The sequence below is a fragment of the Somniosus microcephalus genome, unplaced genomic scaffold (assembly GCF_052327205.1).
Source record: "Somniosus microcephalus isolate GS21.2 unplaced genomic scaffold, FLI_Smic_1.0 unresolved_chr9, whole genome shotgun sequence".
NCBI classification, from domain to species: domain Eukaryota; kingdom Metazoa; phylum Chordata; class Chondrichthyes; order Squaliformes; family Somniosidae; genus Somniosus; species Somniosus microcephalus.
In genome coordinates this window covers 12085502-12112980 of record NW_028225187.1, presented here as the reverse complement: position 1 = coordinate 12112980, position 27479 = coordinate 12085502, and the positions used below count along the sequence as shown (strand labels likewise).

Genomic DNA, 27479 nt, shown 5'->3' with positions numbered 1-27479 from the left:
GTGAAAATAATGACAATTATGAAGGACTGATCTGATAGGTATGTGAAAGGGCTGGCACAGAAACGGTGGACTGAACGGCCTCCTTCCTTGCTGCATGAGTCCATAAGTCAGATTCACAACTCTCCACAACTCGCGCTGAGAAACCTTTAAAGTTTAAGGAATCGAAATATTCTAACTGGCTTCTGATACAATTTGCTTGAGAATTTCTGGTCCCAGCCAACCGTCAGCAACGTGACTGATAATGGGAGTGTTCTTAGAACGGCACCTTGATAAAGGAAGTTTGGTTCTAGACAATCCCAAGGAATCTCTACACCTTTCCTAGCCTTTCCTGTCAATGCTACTTTGCTCATTACTCTGAGTGCCGAGGCCAGGATTCTTCTGATCATCCACAGTTGTAGTAGCTCTGCATAATTCAGGTATATTTGTCGGCTTGGAGCAAGCAAGGAGATGAATTATACCCTGAAAATCATTGAGTGATAGTGGTAAGATAAGGCACTCAGTCGGTCTACCCTTAGTTAGATGGCAGCACTCTCTTTAGATGTAGCTCAGATGGTTGAGAATGAGATCCTGTGTTCAATTACCGGAGTTGTTCACAGAAAGCAACTTTATGAGTGTAACAACTTCCAAGACCTGATACTCCACAAACATTGAATGGGCCCGGAGCTGGTCTTCATCTCACGGACTCCTCAGCAGCTCAGCTCATAGCAACTGCCCACTGATCAGATCGTGTGCTGTCACAATGCAGCGCGAGCAGTCACAGCTCTTGTTCCAGTTTGACTCCGTTTCGTTCTTCCATCTCACTTTATGATTCAGAGATCAGATTTTAGTCTGATCATCTAACCAACACATCTGCTTCTTTGACTCAGATTTTTGTTTTAATTTTCAAAAGAAAGTTGAGCAGAAACCTTGTGAAATGAAGTCGACAGCAGCAGAGGCCATCTGGAGCAGGAAGCAGACACTAGACAATCAGAGGGACACACTCAAAAAATGAGGTAGGTAATTTACAGGTAGTAGTTAGATTTTGGTTATTGTTCATGGTGATTAGTGTAAGTTGTTATTTCGATGGTTAATGTTTTTAATGGTTAGAATTTTGGTGTTAGGTATACAGTTAAATAGTTTGAAATCGAAAAAGGATCTACAGATCCTGAGACTGAGATATGGTAGAGCAGTTTTTATGTCTAGACTGCAATATGTGGGAATATCTGGGAAGCGATATTGACCCAAACGGACTTGTCTGCAGTAGATGTCTCTGTCTCGAACTCTCCAGCTCAGATTCATTGAGTGTGAGTGGGAGTTGGAGACACTCCGGCACATAACGGACGGGGAGAAGTATGTGAACAGTTTGCTCCAGACCACGGTAACACCTCGTAGAGAACTACACGGTCAGAACGGGGTTCATGTGGCCGATAGTGGACTGAGTAAACGGAACCGAGACTGTATAGAGAATGAGGATTGGCAGAATCTGATCCTATCCAACAAGTACAATGCACTTGCTACACGTGAACATAAGCATTCAGACTGTCAGAAGGACAATTATGGGACAGATACTGGTCTGTGGGATTAATTTGAGGAACTAGCTCAGTGGTAAAGCGCATGCTTTGTATATGATGTGGGTTCAATCCCCAGCATCTCTAAACAGTTGGTTTTCACCATAGTTGTCAACAGAAAGATGTTTTATGAGGGCAGCAGGTTTCAACATCTGAGGTCCCTGCAACATTCAATGGGCCCGAGGCTGGTCTTCCGCCACCCAGCTCACAGCAGTCGCAGGAGCGACCGGATTGTTCATTGTTGCAATGCACATCAGAGCAAACACCTGCCTCCAGCACAAAGGATTGATCTAAATTAGAAAAAGGCTCACAACTAAAACATTAATAAACGAGAATTTCTAAACAATACTGATACTCTGCTGCTTAAAGAAAGACAGCAACAGACAATGGGATACCATAGAATCCAGAGTGAATTCCGGCAACAGAAATACATAACGAAATTAAAATGTTGATAAACAATCATAGAATTGCTCAGAACAGAATCAGCCCATTTGGTCCATCGTGCCTGTGCCGGCTCTTCTAAAGCGCTGAACAGTTAGTATCACACCTCTGCTCACTCCCCAGAGCCCTGCATTCTGTTTACAGTTTCAAGTGTTTAACACATCCCTTTTGAAAGTTACTATAGAATCTGCTTCCACCACCCTTCCAGCAGTGGGTTCCAGATCTTAAAAACTCGCTGTGAATTTCCCATTGAGAACTTACCTCTGGTGCTTAGCCAGTAAACTTAAATCTGTCTCCTCTGGTTACCCACCCTCCTGCCAGTGGAAATAATGTATCTCTCTCTACTCGATCAAGACCCTGCATATTTGTGAGCAGTTCTCTCAAACCTCCCCTTAACCTTCTTTGCTCTAAGGAGAACAATCCCAGCCTCTCTTGTCTCTTCATAGAAAATGACGTGCAGGTCGGAGTGTAGATCGGTACTGGGTGTTAAGCTGCGAGTTTGGTGAGTGAGGGAGTGAATCTTAAAGGATAATCTCATTTTTTATCTAAAATCTAGTCTTGTGTGTTTGCAATGAGCATTTAACTTAAATTTAAATTTATTGATTCAAGTTTAAATTTCTTCCAGGCTTGGTAGGGCTAAGCAAGCTCTGTGCTGGAGAGCAGGTGAGAGTAATTAATTAATTAACTCGTCTAATCTGGTTATGTAACTGCCAGAGAGCTCACGTATTTAAATCTCAGCAGAGTAATTAAGGGAGGCTAGAGTGCAGTTTGTCACTGAGTGCAGATCGGAACAGTGTTATAAACTGTGAGTTTGGTGAGTGCGTGAGGGAGTTCAGGGAGGGAGATGTTCCTTTCTTTTTCTATCTTTGTCAGTTTACAGGAGAGCAGGAGCTAAAAAGTTGCACAAGAGAGGGCAGAGAACCAGCGGGAGTTCAGCTCTGTGACAGCCCCTAACTACATCTGGAGAAAAATAAAAGTGTGGTTTAAACAGAATGCTGTGAGTTGGGAATTGATTCTTACTTTAAACCAAGGGAAGAGACCGAGAGCGGATGCAGTCAAACAAAATCATCTGCAAAACCACTAAAGTGACATCATAACCAGCGAAAGAGCTGATTGGTAAGTAGGAACTGGTGAGTATATCTACAGTCCATCGTTAAAGTAAAAGTAAGCTCTCTAGTGTAGAGTAAGTAGTGCTTAAACGGAAATAAGGTCCCTAGTATATTTAATATTCTTTAATTTAAAGGAAGTAAAGGGAGTACATTAAGGGTAGGACATGGCAGGGCAGCGTGGAGTGCTCCTCCTGTGCTATGTGGGAAGTCAGGGACACTTTCGGTGTCCAGGGCGAACACATGTGCAGGAAGTGTCTCCAGCTGCAGCGACTCGAAATCCGTGTTTCGGAGCTGGAGCTGTGGCTGGAGTCACTGTGGAGCATCCGTGAGGCTGAGATCTTCGTAGATAGCACGTTTAACAAGGTGGTCACACCGCAGGTAAAGAGTGAACAGGCAGACAGGAAATGGCTGACCGGCAGAGAGAGGTAAAGAACTAGGAAGGTAGTGCAGGAGACCCCTATGTCCATCTCCCTCTCCAACAGGTTTTCTGTTTTGGATACTGATGGGGGAGATAGTTTCTCAGGGGAATGGAGCAAGAGGCAAGTCCGTGGCACTAGGAGTGACTCAGCTGCACAGGAGGGGAGGAAAACATGTGGGAGAGCAATAGTGATCAGGGATACTAACGCAAGGGGAACAGATAGACGTTTCTCTGACCACAGACGTGACACCAAGGATGGTATGTTGCCTCCCTGGTGCCAGGGTCAAGAATGTCACTGAATAGCTGCAGGGCACGCTGAAGGGGGAGGGCAAACAGTCAGAAGACTTGATTCACATTGGTACTAACGACATGGGTAGAAAGAGGAATGAGGTTCTGCAACAAGAATTTAGCGAGCTAGGTAGCAGATTAAAAAGCAGGACCTCAAAGGTTGTTATCTCTAGATTACTCCCAGTGCCTCATGCTAGTGAGTGTACGAATAGGAGGATAGAGGAGATGAATGCGTGGCTAAAGTGTTGGTGCAGGAGGGAGGGCTTTAGTTTCCTGCATCACTGTGCCTGCTCTGGGGAAGGTGGGACCTGTAGAAATCGGACGGGTTGCACCTGAACCAAAACGGGACCAACATCCTTGCGGGGAGGTTTGTTGGTTCTGTTGGTGGTGGGTTTAAACTAACTTGGCAGGGGGATGGGATACAGAGTGGAGCTATAGGCAGGGGTGAAGCACAGCCAAATATAGAGGACAAAACAAGTCAGCCTGCAAGGCAGAGGAAATATCTAATGGCACGAGGGAGTATGGCAAGGCTGGATGGCAATTATTTTAATTCAATGAGTCTTGCGAGTAAGGCAGATGAATTGAAGATGTTGATGAACAAATGGTAGTATGATATTGTTGCTATGACAGAGACATGATTGAGGGAGGGGCAGGAAAGGCAGCTCAATAGTCCGGGTTATAGAATCTTCGGGCGAGACAGAGGCAGGTGAAAAAAGAGGAGGGGATGTCGCAATATTAATCAAGGAGTCAATAACTGGTGTAAGGAGGGATTATATCTTAGCAGGTTCCTCTAATGCGGCCATATGAGTAGAACTTAAAAACAAATAGGGGGCAAGCACTTTGCTGGAAGTGTACTTTAGGCCCCCAAACAGTCAGGTGGAGATAGAGGAACAGATATGTTGGCAAATCTCAGAGAAGTGTAGAGATAATAGGGTAATAACAGTAGGGGATTTCAATTTCCCCAATATTAACTGGGATAGCCAAAGTGTGAAAGCCTTAGATGGTGTGGAATTCTTAAAGTGCAAACAGGAGAGCTTTTTGAGCCAGCACGTAGAAAGTCATACAAGAGAGTGGGCGGGAAATGGACCTACTTTTAGGGAATGTAGCCGGGCCATTAATAGAAGTGTCAGTAGGAGAGCATTTTGCTGACAGTGACCATAATTCGGTGAGATTTAAGGTAGTCATGGAGAAGGACAAAGATGGACCAGAAATAAAGGTTCTAAATTGAAGAAAGGCCAATTTTAATATGATTTGGAAGGATCTGGCCAAAGTGGACTGGGATCAGCTACTTGTAGGAAAATCCATATCAGAACAGTAGGAGTTTCAGAAAGGACATACAGAGAGCACAACGCTAACATGTTCCCTTAAAGGTCAAGGGTGGGACGATCAAGCCCAGGGAACCCTGGATGTCAAGGGATATTCAAGAATGGATTAGGAAAAAAAGGAAGGTTTTCGGCAGATTCACAGGACTAAAAACAATGGAAGCCCTAGAGGAGTATAGAAAGTGCAGGTGGGTACTTAAAAATGAAATTTGTAGTGCAAAGAGGGGGCATGGAATAACACTGGTGGGCAAAATAAAGGAAAATCCCATGGTGTTTTATAAGTATATTAATGGCAAGATGATAACCAGGGAAAGAGTAGGATGCAATAGGGACCAAAGTGGCAATCTGTGTGTAGAGCCAGAAGATTTAGGTGGGGTCTTTAAATAATATTTTGCATCTGTGCTCACTGTGGAGAAGGACGATGTAGGCATAGAAAACAGGCAGGGGGATTGTGATATACCTGAATAAAGTAATATTGAGAGGGAGGAAGTATTGGCGGTTTTAGCGGGTGTAAAAGTGGATAAATCCCCAGGCCCAGATGAGATGTATCTCAGGCTGCTGTGTGAGGCAAGGGAGGAGATTGCAGGGGCTCTGACAGAAATTTTCAGAACCTCTCTAGCCACAGCGGAGGTGCCAGGGGACTGGAGAACAGCTAACGTAGTACCATTGTTCAAGAAGGGTAGTAGGGATAAAGCACGGAATTACAGGCCCGTGAGCCTAAATTCAGTGGTCGGGAAAATATTGGAAAAAATTCTGAGGGACAGAATTATTCTCCACTTGGAGAGACAAGGATTAATCAAGGTAGTCAGCATGGCTTTGTCAGGGGGAGATCATGTCTGACCAAATTGATTGAATTTTTCGAGCGGGTGACTAGATGTGTGGATGAGGGTAGTGCAGTTGATGTGTTCTACATGGACTTCAGTAAGGCTTTTGAGAAAGTCCCACATGGGCGACTGGTCAAGAAGGTAAGAACCCATGGGATCCAGGTCAACTTGGCACATTGGCTCGAACATTGGCTTAGTGGCAGGAGGCAGAGTGTGATGGTCGAAGGTTGTTTTGGTGCTAGAAGCCTGTGTCCAGTGGTGTACCGCAGTTATCGTTGTTGGGTCCTTTGCTGTTTGTAGTGTACATTAATGATTTAGATATGAATGTAAGAGGTATGATCAGTAAGTTCGCAGGTGACACAAAAATATCTGGGGTGGTAAATAGTGAGGAGGGAAGCCTCAGTCTACAGGACGGTATAGACGGGTTAATCAGATGGGCAGAGCAGTGGCAAATGGAATTTAACCCTGAAAAGTGTGAGTTGATGCATTTTGGGAGGACTAACTAGGCAAGGACATACACAATGATTGGTAGGACTCTAGGAACGACAGAGGATCAGAGGGAGCTTGGTATGCATGTACATAGATCCCTGAAGGCAGCTGGACAGTTAGATAAGGTGATTAAAAAGGCATATGGTATAATTGCCTACATTAGCTGAGGCATAGAATATAAGAGCAGGGAGTTTCTGATGGAGCTGCACAAAACGCTAGTTAGGCCACAGCTGGAACACTGTTTGCAGTTCTGATCGCCACACTATAGGAAGGATGTGATGGCATTGGAGAGGGTGCAGAGGAGATTCACCAGGATGTTACCTGGGCTGGAGCGCTTCAGCTATGAAGAGAGACTGGACAGGCTGGGGTTGTATTCCTTAGAGCATTGAAGGCTGAGGGGGGGGCCTGATTGAGATGTACAAAATTATGAGGGGCATAGTTAGGGTAGATAGAAAGGAACTTTTCACCTTAGTAGAGGGGTCAGTAACCAGGGGGCACAGTTTCAAGGTAAGGTGCAGGAGTTTTTGAGGGGATTTGAGGCAAAAACTTTTCACCCAGAGGGTGGTTGGAATCTGGAACTCACTGCCTGAAAGGGTGGTAGAGGCAGGAACCCTCACAACATTCAAGAAGCCTTCAGATGAGCACTTGAAACGCCATAGCATACAAGGCTACGGAGCAAGTGCTGGAAAAAGAGATTAGAATAGACAGGGCTTGATGGCCAGCATGGACACGATGGGCCGAAGGGCCTCGTTCTCTGCTCTATAACTCTATGACTCTATAACTCTATGACTTAAAAAGAGGTTTTCAAATAATGAGAGATTTTGATACAGTAAATAAGGGAGTGGGAAATTCCCTCTGACTAGTGGGTCAATAACCAAAGGTCATGGTTTCTAAACCATTGGAAAAGGGTCTAGAGGGGACCTGAGGAAAAGCAATCAGTCAGAGAGTTATCGGGATCCTGAACGCTCTGACTAAAAAGGTGTTGGAAGCTGATTCCATCAACAATGTGAAAAGGGAGTTGTACAGGTAATTGAGGATGAGCAACCTCCAGGGTTAGGGACAGAAGAGCGGGTGGTGTGGGACTGAGCACAACTGCTCCTTCAAAGAGCCAGCACCAGGACGACGGGCCGAGTGGCCTCCTTCTGTGCTGTAAGTTTCTGTCACAAATATAAACTGAGTGCAAGGTTGAAAGTTTCACAGGAAACCAACAAAAGGGAAACGGAGGAATACAGAAAGAATAAAATAAAATCAAGCGCTGGAGAGGACTGCCCAGTTGGAGATTGAGCCTTTCACTGTGTGGTGGAGCCACTGTGCACAGCTGTCATGTGGCTCCTTAGACTGCAACTCCCTCTCTCTCTCTGTCTCCTCCTGGGGCTGCTCCTGCCTCCCGACATCTGATGCGCGGCGGCGTCGCTCGGTCTGTGCACGCTGACTTCACGGAGGCGGAGGTGGGACCTCTGCTGGGAGGATGCGGTGCATGCGCGGGGCAGGGAGCGGGCCACATTGCCCTTGGCGACGTGCAGATGATTGGCTGGGCAGGGTTATGGGCCCATGACCCCAGTTAATGGGCCGTGAGCCAAGTTAATTGGACCGTGGACCACGGTTAATGGGACCGTGTCCCCATCTAATTGGGACATAATGCCGGTTAATATAAGAATCTCGAGGGGCTGAATGACCTACTTTTCCTGTGTAACAGGATAGAGCGGCTGATTGACCTCCTCCCGTTGATGTGTAACAGATTCTTCGTGCAACATGGCCACATTCTGTTGCTGTGTAATGGACTCGAGGGGCAGAACGTCCTTCTATTCCTGTATCTCAGACTCCAGGGCCTGAACACCCCTCCAGTTCCTAATTTAACACGCTGGATATGCTTAATGCCCTCCTCCTAATATTGCTAATGTAACAGGCTCACGGGGCTGAATGACTTTCTCCTGTTCCTCTGTAACAGGATTCAGGGGTTGATTGGCACTCTCCTTTTGCTGTATAACTGAGTCGTCTGTCAGGAAGTCCTCATTCTGTTCCTGTGTAATAAGCTCCAGGGACTGAATGATCTGCTCTTGCGCTTATATCAAATGATGGAAGTGATGAATAGCCTACTCCTGTTCCTATATAACAGGTGCGTGGAACTGAATGGTCTCCTGTGGTACATAACAGGTTGGAGCGGCTGAATTACCTCATCCTGGTACTGTGGAACAGGCTTGAGGTTCTGAAGGGCTTTCTACTGTTTCAGTTTTACATGGTTGAGTGGCTGAAAGGCCTCCTCCTGTTCCTGTGTAACAGTTGCGAGGGATTGAATGGTCTTCTCCTGTTCGTATGTGCCAAGCTTAAGCATCTGAATGGCCTCATCCTGTACATGTATAACAGGTTAGAGGGATTGAAAAGCCTTCTCCTATTCCTATTCAACAAGCTCAAGCATCTGAATGGCCTCCTCCTGTTCATGTATAAGAGGTTGGAGGGATTGAAAAGCCTTCTCCTATTCCTATTTAACAAGCTCAAGCACCTGAATGGCCTCCACCTTTTCATGTATAACAGGCTCAAGGCTTTGAATGGCCTTCTCCTGTTCCTATATACTAAGCTCAAGCTTCTGAATGACCTTGTTCTGTGCTGTGTAACAGGCTCGATGGGTTGAAAGGCTTCTCCTGTTCCTATGTAACAGGTTGCAGGGGCTTACTGAACTCCTCCTATTCCTTTTATAATTATTATTCGTTTTTATGGGATGTGTGCGTCGCTGGTAAGTACAGCCTTTATTGCCCATCCCTAATTGCACTTAAGAAGGTGGTGCTGACCCGCCTTCTTGAACTGCTGCAGTCTGTGTGGTGAAGGTAATCCCACAGCGCTGTTAGGGAGGGAGTTCCAGGATTTTGATCCAGCGACGATGAAGGATCGGAGATTTTTTCTAAGTCAGGATGCTGTGTTACTTGGAAGGGAACTTGGTGGTGGTGGTGTTCCCATGCTCCTGCTGCCCTTGTCATTCTAGTTGGCAGAGGTCGCCGGTTTGGGAGGTGCTGGCGAGTTGTTGCAGTTTATCTTGTAGATGGTACACACTGCAGCCACGGTACGCCAGTGGTGGAGGGAGTGGATGTTTAATGTGGTAGAGGGGGTGCCAATCAATCCTGCTGCTTTGTCCTGGATGGTGTCGAGCTTCTTGAGTGTTGTTCGAGCTGCACTCATCCAGCAAGTGGAGAGTATTCCATCACACTCCTGACTTGTGTCTTGTAGATGGTAGAAAGGTTTTAGGGAGTCAGGATGTGAGACACCCGCTGCGGAATGCCCAGACTCTGATCTGCTCTTGGTGCCACAATATTTATTTGGCTATTCCAGTTAATTTTCTGGTCAATGGGGATCACTAGGATGTAGACGGTGGGGGATTCGGTTATGGTAATGCAGTTGAATGTCAAGGGGCGGTGTTTAGACTCTCGCATGTTGGTGATAATCATTGCCTGGCACTTACATAGAAACATAGAAGATAGGAGCAGGAGTAGGCCATTCGGCCTTTCGAGCCTGCTCCGCCATTCAACGAGATCATGGCTGATTATCCAAACCCTAGCACCCGGTCCCTACACCAACAGCCATCCCACCCAAGCCCTATCCCCGTAACCCCATAACCCCACATATTTAATCCCCCCTAACACTAAGGGCCAATTTTTATCATGGCCAATCAACCTAACCCGCACACTTCTGTGGCGCGGTTTTCACCTGCCACTTATCAGCCCAAGCTTGAATGTCGTCCAGTCTTCTTGCATGCGAGCACAGACTACTTCATCACCTGAGGAGTTGTGAATGTCACTGATCACTGTGCAGTCATCAGCGAAGATCCCCATTTCTGAACTTATGTTGGAGGGAAGGTCTTTGAAGAAGCAACTGAAGATGGTTGGGCCTAGGATACTGCCCTGAGGAACTCCTGCCTCGATATCCTGGGGCTGTGTTGATTGACATTCAATCAACACATCCTTCTTCCTTTGTGCTAGGTATGACTTCAGCCAGTGGAGAGAATTCCCCCCGATGCACATTGACATCAGTTTTACGAGGGCTCCTTCATGCCACACTGGGTCAAATGCTGCCTTAATGTACATGGCAGACACTCTCACCTCACCTCTGGAATTCAGCTCCTTTGTCCATGTTTGGTCTAAGGCTGTAATGTGGTCGGGAGCTGAGAGGTATTGGCGGAACCCAAACTGAGCATCAGTGAGCAGGTTATTATTGAGTGAGTTCCATTTGTTAGCACTGTCGATGAGTCCTTCCAACAGTTTGCTGATTATGGAGAATAGACTGATGGGGCGGTAATTGGTCAGATTGGATTTGTCCTGCTTTTTTGGACAGGACACACCTTGGCAGTTTTCCGCATTGTCGGATAGATTTCAGTGTTGTAGTTGTACTGGAACAGCTTGGCTAGAGGTGCGGCTAGTTCTCGAGCACAAGTCTTCAGCACGGTGGCCGGGATGTTGTCGGGTCCCATAGCCTTGGCAGCATCCAGTGCGCTCACAGCAGGAGGAGGCCAATATGGATCATCTACTCGGCACTTCTGGCTGAAGATAATTCCTGTGTAAAAGACCCGTATTGGCTGAGTTGCCTCCTCCTGCTCCTAATGTAAAAGCCCCGAAGAGGCAAAATGGCCAACTACTGTTCATAATAGAACAAGATCAAGGGGCTGAATCGCCTCCTCCTGTACCTAATGTAACAAGCTCCAGGGGCTGAATGGCCTCTTCCTGTTGCTAATGTAACAGGTTTTCTCTCTCTCTCTTAGCCAGTCCCGCGGAACCGAGGATGACTTGCTTCCACATTAAAAATGAGTTCTCAGGTGACTGATGAGTCCAATGCGGGACCTACATTCTCTGTCACAGGTGGGGCAGACTGTGGCTGAAGGGGTGGGTGGGTGGGGTGCTTGGTATGACGTGTGCTCCTTGCGCTGCCTGCACTTGGCTTCCGCTCGCTCCCGGCGAAGAGACTTGAAGTGTTCGGCGCCTTCCCGGATGCTTCTCCTCCGCTTTGTGCGGTCTTGGGCTAGGGATTCCCAGGTGTCGGTGGGGGTGTTACACTTTTTCAAGGAGGCTTTGAGGGTGTCCTTGAAGCGTTTCCTCTTCCCACCTGGGGCTCTCTTGCCGTGCCGGAGCTCCGAATAGAGCTCTTGTTTCGGGAGTTTCGTATCGGGCATGCAGACAATGTGACCCGTCCATCGGAGCTGATTGAGCGTGGTCAGTGCTTCGATGCTGGAGATGTTGGCCTGAGCAAGAACACTGATGTTGGTGCGCCTATCCTGCCAATGGATTGGCAGGATCTTGTGGAGGCAGCATTGGTGGTACCTCTCCATTGCTTTGAGGTGCCTGCTGTACATGGTCCATGTCTCTGAGGCATACAGCAGGGCAGGAATCACTGCTGCCCTGTGGACCATGAGCTTAATGCCGGGTTTGAGGTCCTGGTCTTCAAACACTCTCTTCCTCAGGCGACCAAAGGCTGCACTGGCACACTGAAGGCGGTGTTGGACTTCGTCATCGACGTCTGCCCTTGTTGACAGTAGGCTCCCGAGGTATGGAAAGTGGTCCACGTTGTCCAAGGCCTTGTCGAGGATTTTGGTAATCGGGGGGCAGCACTGTGTGGCGGAGGCAGGTTGGTAGATGACCTTTGTCTTACAGATGTTTAGTATAAGGCCCATGCTCTCGTATGCTTCAGAGAAGGTGTTTATGATGGTTTGGAGTTCGACCTCCGAGTGAGTGCAGACGCAAGCATGTTCTGCATACTGTAATTTGATGATAGAGGATGGGACGACCTTGGATCTGGACTGGAGGCGATGGAGGTTGAACAGTTTCCCGTTTGTTCTGTAAATTAGCTCCACTCCAGTGGGGAGCTTAGTGAGCGTGAGATGGAGCATTGCAGCAAGGAAGATTGAGAAGAGCGTTGGTGCTATGACACAGCCTTGCTTGACCCCGGTTCATACATGAATTGGGTCTGTGGTGGAACCGTTGGTCAGGATCATGGCTTGTATGTCGTGAAGCAGGCGGAGGATAGTGACAAACTTTTGAGGGCAGACGAATTTGAGGAGGACACTCCATAATCCCTCATGGTTGACAGTGTTGAAGGCCATTGTGAGATCAAAGAAGGCCATGTACAGTGGTTGGTGCTGTTCCCTGCATTTCTCTTGTAATTTATGTGCGGTGAAGATCATGTCCATTGTACCCCTTAGTGTGCAGAATCCACATTGTGACTCTGGGAGGAGCTCTTCGGCCACTGGGAGAAGGCAATTGAGGAGGATTATTGCGATGACATTCCCTGTGGCAGATAGCAGTGAAACTCCTCTGTAATTACCGCAATCGGACTTGTCACCTTTCTTGAACAGGTTTTAGTGGCTGAATGGCCTCCTCCTATTCTTATGTAACGTGCTCCGGGGCTGAATGGCCTCCTATATTACTGTGTAACAGGCTCCAGATGATGAACGGCCTCATCTATTACTGTATAACAGGCTCCAGATGATGAATGGCCTCATCTATTCTTATGTAACAGGCTTCAGGGACTGAATTACTTCTTCCAATTCCTGTGTAACAGGCTTGAGTGTCTGTATGGCCTCCTCCTTTTCCTGCATAACAGGCACGAGGGGTTGAATGGGCCGACTTCTGTTCCTATGTTACAGGCCCTTGGAACTGAATGCGCTTCTCTTGTTCCTATGTAAGAAGTTTGAGTGACTGAATGACCTCCTCCTGTTCCACTGTAGCAAGTTTGAGAGGCTGATTGGCCTCCTTCTGTTGTTGTGTAACAGATTCTTCCAGCAGAATGGCCTCATCCTGTTCCTCTGTAACCAGCTCAAGGGGCTGAATGATCTCCTGCTCTCCCTATATAACAGGTTTGAGGGGCAGAAGGGCCTGTTCTTGTTCCTGTGTAACAAGCTTGAAGCCTTAATAGTCTCCTCCTGTGGCTCAGTGTCAAATATTTTCTTATCTTATAATACTCCTGTGAAGCGCCTTGGGACGTTTTGCTTGGTTAAAGACACTATGTAAATACACATTGTTGTTGTTGTTTCTGTGTAACAGGCTGGATGGGCTGAATGGTCTCGTCCTGTTGCTGTTTAACAGCCACGAGGGGCTGAATGGCCTTCTCCTGTTCCTATGTAAAAATCTAGAGGGCAGAAAGGCCTCCTCTTGTTCCTGTGCAACAGGCTCGAGGGGCTGAATAGCCTTCTCCCGATCCTATGTAACAAGCTAGAGGGGCTGAAAGGCCTCCTCTTGTTCCTGTGCAACAGGCTCGAGGAGCTGAATAGCCTTCTCCTGTTCCTATGTAACAAGCTAGAGGGGCTGAAAGGCCTCCTCTTGTTCCTGTGCAACAGGCTCGAGGGGCTGAATAGCCTTCTCCTGTTCCTATGTAACAAGCTCGAGGGGCTGAAAGGCCTCCTCTTGTTCCTGTGCAACAGGCTCGAGGAGCTGAATAGCCTTCTCCTGTTCCTATGTAACAAGCTCGAGGGGCTGAAAGGCCTCCTCTTGTTCCTGTGTAACAGGCTCGAGGGGCTTAATAGCCTTCTCCTGTCGCTGTGTAACAGGCTCGGGGGTCTGAATAGCCTTCTCCCATTCCTATGTAACAAGCTCGAGGGGCTGAAAGGCCTCCTCTTGTTCCTGTGTAACAGGCTCGAGGGGCTGAAAGGCCTCCTCTTATTCCTGTGTAACAGGATCGATGAGCTGAATGGCCTCCTCCTGTTGCTGTGTAACAGGCTCAGGGGGCTGAATAGCCTTCTCCCGTTCCTATGTAACAGGCCCGAGGTGTTGAATGGGCCTCCTCCTGTTCCTGTGTAACAAGATTGAGGGGCTGAAAGGCCTCCTCCTGTTCCTGTTTAACAGAAACATAGGTTTGAATGGCCTCCTCCTATTCCTAATATAATAAATGCAAGGAACATAATGACTTCCTCCTGTAACTACGTAACAACCTTGAGGGGTTAAATGGCCTCCTCCTTTTCCTATCGAACAGCTTTGAGGGGCTCAATTGCCTCCTTTTGTTCCTTTGTCACAAGCACGAGGGGCTGAATGGCCTTCTCTTTTCCCACGTAACTGTTTCGAGGGGTTGAATGGCCTCATCCTCTTCCTGTGTAACAAACTCGAAAGGCTGAATGGCCTACTTCTGCTGCTGTATAACAGGCTCGAGGGGCTGAATTGCCTACTCCTGTTCCTATGTAATAGGCCTGAATGACTTAATTGCTTCCTCCTGCTCCTTTGTTGCAAGGTCGAGGGGCTGAATGGCCTCCTGCTGTTGCCATGTCACCGGATCAAAAGGCTAAATGGCCTGCACGTGTTTCTAATTTAACATGCTTGAAGGTCTAAATGGTCTCCTCCTACTCCTTTGTAAAATCCCGAGGGGGCTGAATGGCCTCCTCCTATTCCTAATGTTAAAAGCTCAATGGGCTGAATGGCCTCCTTCTTTTCCCACGTAACAGAAGCGAGGGACTGAATGGCCTCCCCCCGTTCCGTTACCGCATTCTGGAAGGGATGAATGGCCTCCTCAAGTTGCTTTATAACATTTGCGACTGGCTGAATGGACCCCTCCAGTTCCTATATGACATTGGAGAGGAGGCTGAATGGCTTCCTCCTGTTCCTAATGTTAAATGATCGAGCAGCTGAATGGCATTCCCTTGTTCTTAATAACAGGCTCGAGGGGCTGTATGGCCTTTTCCTGTTCCTAATGATAATGGCTCGATGGGCTGAATGGCCTACTCCTGTTCCTAATGTTAAAGGCTCGATGGGCTAAATGGCATTCTCCTGTTCCTAATAACAGGCTCGAGGGGCTGTATGGCCTTGTCCTGTTCCTAATGTTTATGGCTCGATGGGCTAAATGGCATTCTCCTTTTCTGAATGTTAAAGGCTCGATGGGCTGAATGGTCTACTCCTGTTCCTAATGTTAAAGTCTTGAGGGGCAGAATGGCCTTCTCCTGTTCCTAATATTAAAGGCTCGAGGGGCAGAATGGTCTACTCCAGTTCCTAATGTTAAAGGCTCGATGGGCAGAACGGCCTCCTCCAGTTCCAACCTAACATGCTAGAGGGGCTGAAAGGCCTCTTCCTCTGTAACAAGATTGCGAGGCTGATTGGCCTCCTCCTGTTGATGTGTAACAGATTCTTCTGGCAATATGGCCTCATCCTGTTGCTGTGTAAAAGGATTGAGGTGCTGAATGTCCTCCTCCTGTTCCTGTATAACACACTCCTGGGGCTGACTGGCCCACACAAATTCAATATGTTAAAGGCTTGAGCTGCTGAATGTCCTCCTCCTGTTCCTGTACAACAGACACCAGGGACTGACTGGCCCACTCCAGTTCCAAATCTAACAGGCTCGTGGAGATGAATGACTTCATCCTGTTCCTATGTAACAGGCTCGAGGGGCCAAATGGTCTACTCTTGCACCTAATGTTAAAGGATCGAAGGCTAATTGGCATCCTCCTTTTCCCAAGTAAGGGTCTCGAGTGGCAGATTGGCATTATCCTGTTATTGTTTATAATCACAGGTTCGAGATGCTGAATGAAATCCTCCTGTTCATAAGCAAGTGGCTCGAGTGGCTGAATGGCCTGATCCTGGTCTGATTTTAACAAACTCGGTGGACTGAATGGCCTCCACCTGTTCCTGTGTAATAGGCTCGAAGTGATGAATTGCCTCCTGTTCCTGTGTAACAGGCTCGAAGGGATGAATTGCCTCTTGTACCTGTGTAACAGGCTCGAAGGGATGAATTGACTCCTGTTGCTGTGTAACAGGCTCAAAGGGATGAATTGTCGCCTGTTCCTGTGTAACAGGCTCGAAGGGATGAACTGTCTCTTGTTCCTGTGTAACAGGCTTGAAGGGATGAATTGACTACTGTTGCTTTGAAACAGGCTCGAATGCATGAATTGTCTCCTGTTCCTGTGTAACAGACTGAAAGGGATGAATTGTCTGATGTTCCTGTGTAACAGAGTCGAAGGGATGAATTGTCTGATGTTCCTGTGTAACAGGCTGAAAGGGATGAATTGTCTGATGTTCCTGTGTAAAAGACTCGAAGGGATGAATTGTCTCCTGTTCCTGTGTAATAGGCTCGAAGGGAAGAATTGTGTCCTGTTCCTGTTTAACGGGCTCGAAGGGATGAATTGTATCCTTTTCCTGTGTAACAGGCTCGAAGGGATGAATTGTCTCCTGTTCCTGTGTAATAGGCTCGAAGGGTTGAATTGCCTCCTGTTCCTGTTTAACAGGCTCGAAGTGTTGACTTGTCTCCTGTTCCTGTGTAACAGGCTCGAAGGGATGAATTGCCTCCTTTTCCTGTATAGTAGGCTCGAAGGGATGAATTGCCTCCTGTTCCTGCGTAATAGCCTCGAAGGGATGAATTGTCTCCTGATACTGTGCAACAGGCTCGAAGGGATGAATTGTCTCCTCTTCCTGTGTAACAGGCTCGAAGGGATTATTTGCCTCCTGTTCCTTTGTAACATGCTAAAAGGGATGAATTGCCTCCTGTTCCTGTGTAACAGGCTCGAAGTAATGAATTGCCTCCAGTTCCTGTATAAGAGGCTCGAAGGGATGAATTGCCTCCTGTTCCTGTGTAAAGGCTCGAAGGGATGAATTGACATATGTTCCTGTATTACAGGCTCGAATGGAGGAATAGCCTCCTGTTCGTGTGCAACAGACTCGAAGGGATTAACTACCTTCTGTTCCTGTGTAACAGGCTCGAAGGGATGAATTTCCTCCTGTTCCTGTGTAACCAGCTCGAAGGGATGAATTGTCTCCTCTTCCTGTGTAGAGGCTCGAAGTGATGACTTGTCTCCTGTTCCTGTGTAACAAGCTCGAAGAGATGAATTGCCTCCTGTTCCTGTGTAATAGGCTCGAAGGGATGAATTGTCTCCTTTTCCTGTGTAACAGGCTCAAAGGGATGAGTTGCCTCCTGTTCCTCTGTAACAGGCTCGAAGGGATGAATTGTCTCTGTACTTGTGTAACAGGCTCAAAGGCATGAATTGCCTCCTGTTCCTGGGTAACAGACGTGAAGGGATGAATTGCCTTCTGTTCCTGTGTAACATGCTCGATGCGATGAATTACCTCCTGTTCCGGTGTAACAGTCTCGAAGGAATGAATTGACTCCTTTTCCAGTGTAACAGGTTCTAATGGATGAATTGACGACTGTTTCTGTGTAACAGACTCGAAGGGATGAATTGCCTCCTGTTCCTGTGTAATAGGCTCGAAGTAATGAATTGCCTCCTGTTGCTGTGTAACAGGCTCGAAGGGATGAATTGTCTCCTGTTCCTTTGTAACAGGCTCGAAGTAATGAATTGCCTCCAGTTCCTGTATAAGAGGCTCGAAGGGATGAATTGCCTCCTGTTCCTGTGTAAAGGCTAGAAGGGATGAATTGACATATGTTCCTGTATTACAGGCTCGAATGGAGGAATAGCCTCCTGTTCGTGTGCAACAGACTCGAAGGGATTAACAACCTTCTGTTCCTGTGTAACAGGCTCGAAGGGATGAATTGCCTCCTGTTCCTGTGTAATAGGCTCGAAGTGATGAATTGCCTCCTGTTCCTGTGTAACAGGCTCGCAGAGATGAATTGCCTCCTGTTCCTGTGTAACAGAGTCGAAGGGATGAATTGTCTGATGTTCCTGTGTAACAGAGTCGAAGGGATGAATTGTCTCCTGTTCCTGTGTAACTGGCTCGAAGGGATGAATTGTCTCCTGTTCCTGTGTTACAGGCTCGAAGGGATGAATTGTCTCCTGTTCCTGTGTAACAGGCTCGAAGGGATGAATTGCCTCCTGTTCCTGTGTAACAGGCTCGAAGGGATGAATGGTCTCCTGTTCCTGTGTAACAGGCTCGAAGGGATGAATTGCCTCCTGTTCTTGTGTAACTGGCTCGAAGGGATGAATTGCCTCCTGTTCTTGTGTAACTGGCTCGAAGGGATGAATTGCCTCCTATTGCTGTGTAATAGGCTCGAAGGAATGAATTGCCTCCTGTTCCAGTGTAACAGGCTCGAAGGGATGAATGGTCTCCTGTTCCTGTGTAACAGGCTCGAAGGGATGAATTGCCTCCTGTTCTTGTGTAACTGGCTCGAAGGGATGAATTGCCTCCTGTTCTTGTGTAACTGGCTCGAAGGGATGAATTGCCTCCTATTGCTGTGTAATAGGCTCGAAGGAATGAATTGTCTCCTGTTCCTGTGTAACAGGCTCGAAGTGATGAAATGTCTCCAGGTCCTGCGTAACAGGCTCGAAGTGATGAATTGTCTCCTGATCGTGTGTAACAAGCTCGAAGAGATGAATTGCCTCCTGTTCCTGTGTAATAGGCTCAAAGGGATGAATTGTCTCCTGTTCCTGTGTAAAATGCTCGAAGAGATTAACTGTCTCTTGTTCCTGTGTAACAGACACGAAGTGATGCATTACCTCCTGTTCCTGGAACAGGCTGGAAGGGATGAATTGTCTCCTGTACTTGTGTAACAGGCTCGAAGGGATGAATTGCCTCCTGTTCTTGGGTAACAGACGTGAAGGGATGAATTGCCTCCTGTTCCTGTGCAACAGGCTCGAAGGGATGAATTGCCTCCTGTTCCTGTGTAACAGGCTCGAAGGGATGAATTGCCTCCTGTTCCTGTGCAACAGGCTCGAAGGGATGAATTGCCTCCTGTTCCTGTGTAACAGGCTCGAAGGGATGAATTGCCTCCTGTTCCTGTGCAACAGGCTCGAAGGGATGAATTGCCTCCTGTTCCTGTGTAACAGGCTCGAAGGGATGAATTGCCTCCTGTTCCTGTGCAACAGGCTCGAAGGGATGAATTGTCTCTGTACTTGTGTAACAGGCTCGAAGGGATGAATTGCCTCCTGTTCCAGTGTAACAAGCTCGAAGGGATGAATTGTCTCCTGTTCCTATGTAACAGTCTCGAAGGGATGAATTGCCTCCAGTTCCTGTGTAACAGGCTCGAAAGGATGAATTGCCTCCTGTTCCTGTGTAACAACCTTGGAGGGATGAATTACCTCCTTTTCTTGATAACTGCCTCGACAGGATTAATTACCTCCAGTTCCTGTGTAACAGGCTCGAAGGGATGATTTGCCTCATTTTCTTGAGTAACAGCCTCGACTGGATGAATTACCTCCAGTTGCTGTGTAACAGTCTCGAAGGAATGAATTGCCTCCTGTTCCTGTGTAACCAGCTCAAAGGGATGAATTACCTCCTGTACCTGTGTAACAGTCTCGAAGGGATGAATTGCCTCCTGTTCCTGTGGAAAGGGCTCGAAGGGATGAATTGCCTCCTGTTCCTGTGTAACAGGCTCGAAGGGATGAATTGCCTCCTGTTGCTGTGTAATTAGCTCGAAGGGATGAATTGCCTCCTGTTCCTGTGTAACAGACTCGAAGGGATGAATTGCCTCCTGTTCCTGTGTAACAGACTCGAAGGGATGAATTGCCTCCTGTTCCTGTGTAACCGGCTCGAAGGGATGAATTGCCTCCTGTTGCTGTGTAACATGCTCGCAGTGAGTAATTGCCTCCTGTACCTGTGTAACAGTCTCGAAGGGATGAATTGCCTCCTGTTCCTGTGTAAATGGCTCGAAGGGATCAATTGCCTCCTGTTCCTGTGTAAATGGCTCGAAGGGATGAATTGCCTCCTTTTCTTGATAACTGCCTCGACGGGATTAATTACCTCCAGTTCCTGTGTAACAGGCTCGAAGGGATGAATTGTCTCCTGTTCCTGTTTAATAGGCTCAAAGGGATGAATTGCCTTCTGTTCCTGTGTTACAGGCTCGAAGGGATGAATTGCGTCCTGTTCCTGTGTAACAGCCTTGGAGGGATGAATTACCTCCTTTTCTTGATAACTGCCTCGACTGGATGAATTACCTCCAGTTGCTGTGTAACAGTCTCGAAGGGATGAATTGCCTTCTGTTCCTCTGTAACAGGCTCGAATGGATGAATTGACTCCAGTACCTGAGTAATAGCCTCGAAAGGATGAATTGCCTCCTGTTCCTGTGTAACAGGCTCGAAGGGATGAATTGCCTCCTGTTCCTGTGTACAGGCTCGAAGGGATGAATTGCCTCCTGTAGTTGTGTAACAGGGTCGAAAGGATGAATTGCCTCCTGTTTTGGGTAACAGATGTGAATGGATGTATTGCGTCCTGTCCGTGTGTGAAAGGCTCGAAGGGATGAAGTGCCTCCTGTTCCTGTGTAACCGGCTCAAAGGGATGAATTACCTCCTGTTCCTGTGTAACAGGCTCGAAGGGATGAATTGCCTCCTGTTCCTGTGTAACCGGCTCGAAGGGATTAATTGCCTTCTGTCCTGTGTAACAGGCTCATAGGGATTAATTGCCTTCTGTCCTGTGTAGCAGGCTCGAAGGAAGGAATTGCCTTCTGTCCTGTGTAACAGGCTCGAAGGTATTAATTGCCTTCAGTCCTGTGTAACAGGCTCGAAGTGATGAATTGCCTCCTGTTCCTGTGTAACAGGCTCGAAGGGATCAATTGCCTCCTGTTCCTGTGTAACCAGCTCGAAGGGATGAATTACCTTCTGTTCCTTTGTAACAGGCTCGAAGGAATGAATTGCCTCCTTTACCTATTTAACAGGCTCGAGGGGATGAATTGCCCTCTGTCCCGTGTAACAGGTTCGAAGTGATCAATTGCCTCCTGTTCTTGTGTAACAGGCTCGAAGGGATGAATTGCCTCCTGTTATGAGATTGGCACTGCACCATAAACGTTACCTCAGTGCTTCTTAACAGCCAGTTGTCTGATCGACGTTCTTGGTTCTAGATCTGTTTCTTCATCTCGCACAATGGAGTAGACGGGGCACCGAATATTCAAGTGTACAAGTTGTTCAGAAAAAATGGGGAAAGAAATAATGGAGGTGGGATGGCAGTGCTGATAAAGCAAGACATTGTCGTGTTGACAAGGGAGGATGTTCTTGAGGGTAAAGGACAGAATCCAGTTGTTTAGTGTTGAGGAGCAAAAAGGGTATGAACACGCTGTTGTGGATATTCTATCGGCCTTCAAAGAGTGAGAGGGAGGCTCTGGAGTAAATCTGCAGGAAAATCGCAAAAATATGCTAGCGCTATAGAGTGGTGATTTTGGGCGACATTAATTACACAAATATCAATTGGGATAATGCTAGGTGAAAGGGTAACAACGGTGAGGAATTTCTAAAATGTATTCAGAAGAATTCCCTTGACCAATATGCTCTTGGCCCAACTAGGAAGGAGGCATTGCTGGATCTGGTGCTGGGGAATGAGATAGGTCAGGTTGAATAAGTGTCTTTGGGAGAACCCTTGGGTAGGAGTTTTCATCGTATCAAAAGATTAGTTCAGCAATGGAGAGGAGCAAGGAAAAGCTAGAGAGGAACTTCTACATTAGAATAGGGCTAACTTCAATGGGATGCAAAAGGATCTAGCCAGGGTAAAATGGAACCAAAGACTGACAGGAAAAACTGTAATCGAACAATGGGTGATCTTTAAGGATGGCGCTGTTCCAAGTACAGGCTAGGTACATTCCAACAAGATGGATAGGTAAGGGAACCAAAGCAAGGGCTCCTTGGATGACAAGGGCGATAGACAAGATGATGGGCCAGAAATTCGAGTCCCCACGGGTGAGTACGCGTTGGGTCCTCACGCGTAGTGCCAATGAAAGTGCCAGTTTCATGCATGCACTGCGCATGTGTGGGAAACCGGAAATTCTGTTCCATTGAAAGAAGGGGTTCACTGGTCGAATGCATGCGCCGGAGAGGCAGCGCGTACGTCTGGAACTTCTGGTATTTTTTGCAGGTTTCTCCAGGAGGCTAAGTCTCCAGCAGTTACGCTTTTAAACAGCTGTCACAAGACTTGGTTTTAATAAGGTAAGCGGTGAATTAAGTAAAATTAAAACATTTTTTACACAGGTTTATTATTTTTAAATACTTTAAAGAATGATAAGTTTATTTTTAGCCCCGTTAAAAACTGTAATTAATCTTTTCACAAATTTTAATTACTGTTTATAATTGTTATTTTATGGCATTTATAGTTATTTTAAAAATGTGATGTTTTTAAAAAAATTATTTGAAGTTTTCGTTAGGTCTTGTGGCCGATTTCAATTCATAGATTTGACCAGTCTTCGGGATCACAGGGGACACTTTGAACTAACTGCACCCCTGGGATATGCAAGCACTGTGCGCTGGCAGCTCGAGGAGGCCCAGGATTGGAATCCCACGCGAGCCCACAGCACAACAGCCGGCGCACTAATTAAGTGCAGGTCGGTGGTTTGCATCTGCGGGAATCCTCAGATCCGAATTTCCGGCCCGATGAAACAAAAAAAGCGGGTTTTTGGAGCATGTCATGTGACTTATTCAAGGGAGAACCAGGCCAAATACAATAAGTTGAGAGGGGATGTGAAGATGAAAATGAAGATTGGCAAAGAGAGAATATGAGATTGAAATGGCGGTTTACATAAAAGTGAAAACAAAATGTTCTACAGGCACGTAAACAGAAAGTGGGTAGTAAGAGGTGGGGTGGGACCTATTAGAGACAAAGGAAGTGATATTTGCTTAGAGGCGCAGGGCAAGGCTAGAATACTCAATGGGTACTTTATATCTGCCTTTACTAAGGACGTGGATGCAGAAAATTACCTGTCGTATTGGAAAAGGTAGGGGTAACAATTGATAGACAGGATGTACTAGAAAGGCTAGGTATGCTTAGAGTGGACAAGTCGCCTGGTCCAGATGGCTTGCATCACAAATTGCTAAGGGAATTGGGGGAGGATATAGCGGAAGGGCTTGCCATAATTTTCCAATCTTCTATAGATACGGGGGAGATGCCTGAGGATTGGAAAGTGGCAAATGTGAAACCATTGTTCAAGAAAGCGTGTAAGGATAATTCTAGTAACTACAGGCCGGTCAGTTTAACATCAGTGGTGGGTACAGTTTTAGAAACAATAATCAAGGAAAAAATTAACGGGCACTTGGAGAGGTTTAAGCTAATTAAGGAGAGCCAATGTGGATTTATAAAAGAAAGATCGTGTTTGAGTAATCTAATTGAATATTTTGATGAAGTAACAGAAATGATTGATGAAGGAAATGCAAAGGATGTTGTCTACATGAATTTTCGGAAGGCTTTTGGCAAAGTGCCACATAGAAGGCTGGTTCGCAAAATTGAGGCTCATGGAATTGATGGATCAGTGGCAACTTGGATACGGAATTGGCTTAAGGACAGAGAACAGCGAGTTGTGGTAAATGACTCTTTTTCAGAATGGAGGACAGTGGCTTTTTTGATATATATAAATGACCTGGATATTAGAATACAGAGTAATATTATTAAATTTGCCAATGACACCAAACTTGGGGACGTGGCAAACAGTGAGGATGATACCAGTCGATTGCAACAGTACATAGAAAGGCTAGCAGAATTGGCAGACAAGTGGCAGATGGACTTTAATACAGAAAAGGGTGAGGTGATGCATTTTGGCAGGAGAGACAGCGAGAGGCAATATACACTTAATGGCACAGTTTTAAAGAGTGTGCAGGGACAGAGGGACCTGGGAGTTAATGTACATCGGCCCCTGAACGTGGCAGGACGTATTGAGAGAGTAGCTAACAACGCATATGGGATCTTGGGCTTCATAAATAGAATTTATGATGAACATTTATAAAGCGCTGGTTAGGCCACAACTGGAGTATTCAGTCCAGTTCTGGTCACCACACTTTAGGAAGGATGTGGAGGCGATTGCGAGGGTGCAGTTGAGATTTACGTGTTGGGAGGCTCGTCTTGGCTACACAATGTCATAAGGACACTCAGTATTACACCACCCACAATGGGGCAGACACAGAATGACACACAGAAACCCAGCAAGAGTCTTTCAGGACACACAAAGGGAGGGACAGAGAAATACACTGAGGAAACCAGAGAGAGAGACAAACAGACTGAATAACACAAGGGATAGACAGAGAAATACACTGAGGAAACCAGAGAGAGAGACAAACAGACTGAATAACACAAGGGATAAACAGAGAAATACACTGAGGAAACCAGAGAGAGAGACAAACAGACTGAATAACACAAGGGAGAGACAGAGAAATACACTGAGGAAACCAGAGAGAGAGAGACAAACAGATTGAATAAAACAAGGGATAGACAGAGAAATACACTGAGGAAACCAGAGAGAGAGACAAACAGACTGAATAACACAAGGGATAGACAGAGAAATACACTGAGGAAACCAGAGAGAGAGATAAACAGACTGAATAACATGAGGGCGAGACAGAGAAATACACTGAGGAAACCAGAGAGAGAGACAAACAGACTGAATAACACAAGGGATAGACAGAGAAATACACTGAGGAAACCAGAGAGAGAGACAAACAGATTGAATAACACAAGGGAGAGACAGGGAAATACACTGAGGAAACCAGAGAGAGAGAGACAAACAGACTGAATAACACGAGGGAGAGACAGAGAAATACACTGAGGAAACCAGAGAGTGAGACAAACAGACTGAATAACACAAGGGAGAGACAGGGAAATACCCTGAGGAAACCAGAGAGAGAGAGACAAACAGACTGAATAACACAAGGGATAGACAGAGAAATACACCGAGGAAACCAGAGAGAGAGATAAACAGACTGAATAACACAAGGGCGAGACAGAGAAATACACTGAGGAAATCAGAGAGAGAGACAAACAGACTGAATAACACGAGGGAGAGACAGAGAAATGCACTGAGGAAACCAGAGAGAGAGACAAACAGACTGAATAACACAAGGGAGAGATAGGGAAATACACTAAGGAAACCAGAGAGAGAGATAAACAGACTGAATAACACGAGGGAGAGACAGAGAAATACACTGAGGAAACCAGAGAGAGAGACAAACAGACTGAATAACACAAGGGATAGACAGAGAAATACACTGAGGAAACCAGAGAGAGAGACAAACAGACTGAATAACACATGGGATAGACAGAGAAATACACTGAGGAAACCAGAGAGAGAGAGACAAACAGACTGAATAACACAAGGGATAGACAGAGAAATGCACTGAGGAAACCAGAGAGAGAGACAAACAGACTGAATAACACAAGGGATAGACAGAGAAATACACTGAGGAAACCAGGGAGAGAGACGAACAGACTGAATAACACAAGGGAGAGACAGAGAAATACACTGAGGAAACCAGAGAGAGAGACAAACAGACTGAATAACTCAAGGGATAGACAGAGAAATACACTGAGGAAACCAGAGAGAGAGAGACAAACAGACTGAATAACACAAGGGATAGACAGAGAAATACACTGAGGAAACCAGAGAGAGAGAGACAAACAGACTGAATAACACAAGGGATAGACAGAGAAATACACTGAGGAAACCAGAGAGAGAGACAAACAGACTGAATAACACAAGGGATAGACAGAGAAATACACTGAGGAAACCAGAGAGAGAGACAAACAGATTGAATAACACGAGGGATAGACAGAGAAATACACTGAGGAAACCAGAGAGAGAGACAAACAGACTGAATAACACAAGGGAGAGACAGAGAAATACACTGAGGAAACCAGAGAGAGAGACAAACAGACTGAATAACACAAGGGAGAGACAGAGAAATACACTGAGGAAACCAGAGAGAGAGAGACAAACAGACTGAATAACACAAGGGAGAGACAGAGAAATACACTGAGCAAACCAGAGAGAGAGAGACAAACAGACTGAATAACACAAGGGATAGACAGAGAAATACACTGAGGAAACCAGAGAGAGAGATAAACAGACTGAATAACACAAGGGAGAGACAGAGAAATACACTGAGGAAACCAGAGAGAGAGAGACAAACAGATTGAATAACACGAGGGCGAGACAGAGAAATACACTGAGGAAACCAGAGAGAGAGAGACAAACAGACTGAATAACACAAGGGAGAGACAGAGAAATACACTGAGGAAACCAGAGAGAGAGACAAACAGACTGAATAACACGAGGGCGAGACAGAGAAATACACTGAGGAAGCCAGAGAGAGAGACAAACAGGTTGAATAACACAAGGGAGAGACAGGGAAATACACTGAGGAAACCAGAGAGAGAGATAAACAGACTGAATAACACAAGGGAGAGACAGAGAAATACACTGAGGAAACCAGAGAGAGAGAGACAAACAGAATGAATAACACGAGGGATAGACAGAGAAATATACTGAGGAAACCAGAGAGAGAGAGACAAACAGACTGAATAACACGAGGGATAGACAGAGAAATACACTGAGGAAACCAGAGAGAGAGATAAACAGACTGAATAACACAAGGGTTAGACAGAGAAATACACTGAGGAAACCAGAGAGAAAGATAAACAGACTGAATAACACAAGGGATAGACAGAGAAATACACTGAGGAAACCAGAGAGAGAGATAAACAGACTGAATAACACAAGGGATAGACAGAGAAATACACTGAGGAAACCAGAGAGAGAGACAAACAGACTGAATTACACAAGGGATAGACAGAGAAATACACTGAGGAAACCAGAGAGAGAGATAAACAGACTGAATAACACAAGGGAGAGACAGAGAAATACACTGAGGAAACCAGAGAGAGAGACAAACAGACTGAATAACACAAGGGATAGACAGGGAAATACACTGAGGAAACCAGAGAGTGAGACAAACAGACTGAATAACACAAGGGATAGACAGAGAAATACACTGAGGAAACCAGAGAGAGAGACAAACAGACTGAATAAAACAAGGGATAGATAGAGAAATACACTGAGGAAACCAGAGAGAGAGATAAACAGACTGAATAACACAAGGGAGAGACAGAGAAATACACTGAGGAAACCAGAGAGAGAGACAAACAGACTGAATAACACAAGGGATAGACAGGGAAATACACTGAGGAAACCAGAGAGTGAGACAAACAGACTGAATAACACAAGGGATAGACAGAGAAATACACTGAGGAAACCAGAGAGAGAGACAAACAGACTGAATAACACAAGGGATAGACAGAGAAATACACTGAGGAAACCAGAGAGAGAGATAAACAGACTGAATAACACAAGGGAGAGACAGAGAAATACACTGAGGAAACCAGAGAGAGAGAGACAAACAGATTGAATAACACAAGGGATAGACAGGGAAATACACTGAGGAAACCAGAGAGAGAGACAAACAG

General features: G+C 46.3%; 1 pseudogene; it reads left to right on the top strand.

Moving 5' to 3' along the window:
* Positions 1 to 6036: 6036 nt before the first annotated feature.
* The window catches only part of LOC147084779 (uncharacterized), a 52636-nt pseudogene continuing 31193 nt past the window's right edge, over positions 6037 to 27479 (top strand).